Here is a 6,002-nt window from a genome sequence, read left to right on the forward strand (position 1 = left end):
CTCCGATCTTGAGAATTTCACCTGTGGCACCTCACTAGAGTCCTCAACCAATCGGAGTGTCATCTCTTCCACCATTGTCATTCTAGTAACAATTTTTGTTTCACATCTTTCAATAACCTCCTCCTTGTCCACAACTCCACCCGTCTGGCCATATCTATCACAAAGCCTTTAATAACTCCAAGGACGTTGGGAATGCACAGTGCAAACAAGTCCGTGCTGAACATATATAATTTAGTGCAACAACATAATGTAGATCTCCTTTGTCAAAGAATCTTCTAGCAATAAGAGAATCATCAGGAAATTCCTACCCAAGTTGCAACTCAGCTAGATGTGTTGCAACACTGTCACTCCGAATCCACCTTGAGGGGCACTCTCATCGACGGTGAGTCCTAGCCAAAAAAGGTGCCAAAGTTTCAAAAAAGACGCCATCACCATAACCACAACCTCAGTTCTCCTTTTAATGACTCAAAAGGCGGTGATCATAACCACACCCTATTTGAAGGTTTCCATCCCAAGAAAACTTCCTCATGCCTTTATTAAAGGAAGAACAAGCCCAAAGCCAATCATAATGCCTCATCTAATCACATACATAATCTATTCACCAAGCACATTATTAACTGTAAGATTCCAAAATCACTAAAAGCTGGACAATTATGACGGAACCGGGGATCATGACGATCATGTTTAACATGTAGACAGTAGGCTAGATTATCACTATGCCAAAAATATGTTGAAATGCAAGCTATTTCTTTTGACTCTCAAAGGAGCTACTATGATGTGGTTCAAAACTTTGGAGGACAGTTACATTGTTTAATGCAAATAGTTATGCAAGTAGTTCACTTCATAATTTACTATGTGAATACGTCAACTTAAGATGGTGGCAATCTTCAATGGGATTCACCATAAGAAGAGCGGAACACCTTTAGAGAGTATATCAACATGCTCACGAAGGTGATTGTTGAGGCAGAAGGAGAAAATGACGACTTAGAGTGTTGAATCATTGAGAAAGATTTAAGGATGTAATGTATGTCTCGAGAGAAGTTATGTTTGAAGGGCATGGTAATCTTGTGTGACCCTCTCAATCGAGCCCAACCATACACAAGTACGAGGAGACACTTATGGATAAAGATGTTAAAACAAGCATGACCTTGAGAAATGGTGCATCTTGGAAGGAAGGGGATAACATAAGTCACAAAGACATAGAAATACACAAAGGGAACAAGCAGAATTTTCTGAGAACACCCCATTTAACACTTTGAGATAATATTTCTACAAGAGTGTACCATCACCGATTTCAAAGGGGTCGTGGTGAAGTATCTCCATCCTATGAAAGAGACAGCATAAACTGACAAGTCTTATTTGACACCTTCCACAAATAATAAAGTTTTATATAGTTGTTGTGGAGTTATTTTTCACAACATCTTAAAAAATAATCTTACTTCTATTGTTATCTCCATAAGCGGCTAGAACTGAATAATTTTTTATTTTTCCCTTATCACTTGCCTTGAGAACCTATTATTGAAGGACCATTTTATGTTGGCGAGTTTTAGGCATATTTATATAAAATGATTATATAGAGGTTTTAGGACTCAATCAATGTTGAGACCTTCATAGTTATTAGAAGTTGTCTTGTTTTAGGCACCAATATCATCTTGCTCTGTGACATATTTTTTCATAATAATACCTTATGTTAGTAGTGTGAGATTTATTAATATTTGTATAATAGTAAAAGTATTCCTTATAAGACCTCTTATAAGGTTTTTCAGAATCATTCTCATGCACAACAAATTGCATAATTTCCTTCATGGATTTTATTAGTTAAGTTTTTAAAGATGATATTTCCTTTAGAAAATGGGACAATTTTGACAACTAAAAATTTCCATCAAAGAAGTAGCATGTTGAGGTTCAACTTGTGCTTTTGGAGAAACAACTAAAGGAAAGTCGCAAAAAATAAAGCAAAAGTAACAGATAAAATCACAAAAATTCCCTTATAATTGATCCTTATGAATGTTCATGAGTCAAGGATTTATTAATTAACTCTTGTAGCGCATAAATTTTGATCATTAAAAATTAATTCATCATGAGCTTCATGTGAACAAAAACTCCTTTACTCAATTAACATGAATGGAATATGCAATGAGATAGTCTTCCACCTACAATTCTAGCTAAGAACGAATACAGGCCTCGGAGAGAACACAAACTCATAATCCTAGTACCATAAGGGTTTTGAGATTACATTAATGAGTTACTATCACCTTAATATAAGGGTTCTAATTATATAACATCTTACGTGTACTATAGCTTACATTATTGTGTTTCATTAATTAGTGTGAGTGCATCCTACGAATGCATCAACCACTCATAAATGAATCTTATTCATTTATTTATGGAATCACTTAAACACATATATAGTAGCTTACATCAACCTTGTAGATTCTCATAAAATTAGATAATCTTAATCACCTTTTTTATATTATAAATGTTAGCACATCAGGGTTTCTTGTGCAAAAAAAGTAACTAATTAAAGTTGCAACAAATGGTGGTATATTTTATTGATACTTATTCTGGGCTTGTCAAAGGCTCAAATAGTCAGGGTTCAGTTCATCTCAAATTCACTCCACTAAACCCATAACATAAATTTGGTACACACAAGAAACAAGATAAACTTTCTAATCTCCATGTTTTAATATAATTTTGAACCTTGAACTGACATAGGCGTTGAAGTGCTAACCATACAGGTGCATCTTGTGTTGTCATAACAAATATCAACACCATTAGTTCAAGATATCCAGTTCACCAACTGCATCCATTTAATATTCCTAAATGGAACAGTGACGATGTTTGTGGGAATCGACTTCTGATTCTTACGATTTCCATGATTTGAGATCCAATCTCTAATTTACCAGTTCATAACCTCCTTAGATCACTTAATCAAGAGCGTTCAGAATCAAACACAGAGATATGTCGCATTAGATCTAGTCACTTATCATTTTAACTATGATCCATCAAATTCTCGAATCTAGTTCCCTCTAGAACTCCACAAAGTACGAGAAGAAAGGATCCTAAATCCAAATATAGATATACACTAAAATTACCAGAAAGTGAAGACAATTTCCTTGGAGATCATGTTGAATATTCATGATCCATCTTTCGATCTAACATTGCCTCTATCTCCCGCTGTCAATGTGATACTTGTCATGACAACATCAGGGATACAATGAGTTCATAGTTAATGACCAATGTAAATCTGGTACCAGAGATCCTCCTATAGATACCGAAGGATCTCCGACTACTAGATGGGATCTTCTTAGGCCAAATCCAGCAGGTGGGTGGAGCATGTTGACTCTGCTACATCCTTTCCTTATTACTTAGGTTAATTATTACCAAAGGATTTGTTGATTCCAGTGGAGACCTTCTGGTGAACTACATCTTCCATATGAACTCAGAGCATTACATCAAGAAATACACATGTTCGAGCATATATACGGTCGAAGAACGATAATGTCAAGTGAACTATAGTCACAAGCCACCCGGTAAGTTAACTAGTTTTTGTCGAGGTCAGAGTTCGCATGAGATAGCTTGGAAACGACCTTTGGACCAATGTATATTAGAAATATTAAGGAATTAGGAAAAAATGATGAATTAACTAATAAAAATGGAAAGGTTAATCTACTTAATTTCAAACATAGAATTTGGAATATAATTGGATTAATTCATTAAACATTCTAAAGTTACAATTATTCAGTATAATCAATAGAAAGACAAATTTATAAGACTAAGCCTAAATCAACCTGCACTTAGAAAAAACATATCTATGAACAAGAAATAAACTTTAAAACATTCAAACTACTTTAAAATGATAAAACTATCATGCAAGATCAAAGTAGAAAACAAAGAGAAAGAAACAGAGAGATGGTATGTTAGGATTTTTATTAGTTCAGTGTCACGTCCTTGCTTGGCACCTAATTCAGTCTCTGATGGTAAACCATCAAAAGTTTGGTTGTAGTCTTCCACTATGAAGTTTATAATGTCCTTTTTTACATATGAGAATCAAAACAAAATGTTGAAATACTTAGAATTAATCACTAAGCTATAAAAACTAACTTTTGATTCTTGTTTAACTACACACAACTCACAAGGGTTCTAAAATCTCCAATATCCATGATCTTGAGTTGATTTACCTTTATAGATCACAAGCACTCGATCTCTAGTTATGCGTCAATCTTCACTCGATTCCACCAGTAAGGTAGTAGCTTCTCTTTCTTTAAGCCTAGCTTCTCAAAATCCTATGTATACTTGACATCATATGAACTTCCTCCATCAATGAGGATCTCGATTTGTCAAAATTTTCCATGGTTTTCGTATTCACTAGTGGAATGATCTCATTACGAATTCCACACACCTTCTCACTGTCTTTGACTCTCATAGTGGTTCCCTCTGGCTTCTCATTTGTTGGGGTATCTCCCTTTTTATCTATCGCCATTAATTATGTGATATTTCTCTTCGCGATACCTATGATGATGTATTTAGGTGCGGGAACCCATAGTGATGGAACCAATTTAGTGCTAGCCCTCGGTGATAGATGTTGTGAACGCTCGATTTCCCCTCCATATCTCATCTTCTTCTTCGCTTCTATATTTCCCCTCACTAGTGCCTCTAGTGGCTTCAATTATTTTCTTAGGTGGTGTCTCATCCTGGCAGGGAGAGCATTTTATTCTTAGGGAACATGATCTTCCTTCTAGACTTATAGTGGAAACTTTGTATCTCTTGTAGTCATATTTACTTTTGTTGTCCTTGGCGTATCTTCCAAGTCTTCCATTTTTTATTAACACCTCGATTGCATCCTTCGAATTAACTCACTCATTAATGTTATGCACGTGGATCTTATGAAATCTAAAAAACTTAGACTTGTTAGTTTATACTGACTCTTTCACAGGATGGAGATACTTCACCGTGACCCCTTTGAAATCGGTGTTGGTCCACTCATGTATCATGAAATATTGATTGATGTAATGGACCACTCTCCTAGCCTTAATGCTTAATCCTTCCTCTTTTCTTTTTTATATGGAATAACTTTAGGAGAATGATTTACATATCATTTATCTAGCATGTATTAACACAAATATTATTATTGACCGACCTCAAATAGTTGTGACTTCTACATAAATCCAATTACGATTGCTTAACATAGCACTAAATTTGTCCCGAATCGGAAAGTAAGTCATTTTCATAAGTGAGCTTGTTAGTCTCCTACTCCCTATGTTATTGTGTGAAAAAATATTGTTTCCTTTTCACCTAAGAGAGGTAGTGGCATACTTGTTGATTTTATCCAAGTTGGAGTCCTTCTCATGGTGATGTAGAGGTTCATATTTTCATACTTATGGGTGAATAGTTTAGTGTTATCCCAAAAATAACAAATTTCCTTTTTATTCTTGATTACTAACACAACTTACTAACATATTATTGTATTAACTTTACTTTCAAGTCATTTATCTTATGCTCTTTACTTTATGTTTTTATTTTAGCATCTCATATCATATTGTTTGTGCTTATGCTATTTGCTCTTTGTCCACTTGGACCTTTGTTTATGTTTATGCTCTTTTTTTCCTTTGTCCATTTGGACTTATTTTTATTTTAAAGCCATTAATAAAGAAAAAACCTCTAAAAATTGGTTCTCTTGATTCATGGACTTAAGGCTACTATCATTGGCATTATTATGGCGCTATGAACTTAGAACTAGGATCTTGACCCTTAATTTGGGAGTTTATGATTTGAGACCTTGGGATTCATCTGGTATCTTTGAATTTGGGCTTCTTGTAAAGACTTAGCCTGGTTACCTTTGGTTTCATCTGATACATGGACTATTCTTTGCTTATTCGGCTTGCTTGAGGCTTAATCCAAAGGAGGGAATTCCTGCTTGACTCATGTCATAAAGCTTGCTACCTCTTGGTTAGATCTTTCCTCCCTAGATTTTACTTTATGTTCTAGGATAGTCTCTTCAT

Source organism: Lathyrus oleraceus, chromosome 7 (assembly GCF_024323335.1).
Source record: "Lathyrus oleraceus cultivar Zhongwan6 chromosome 7, CAAS_Psat_ZW6_1.0, whole genome shotgun sequence".
Lineage (NCBI taxonomy): Eukaryota > Viridiplantae > Streptophyta > Magnoliopsida > Fabales > Fabaceae > Lathyrus > Lathyrus oleraceus.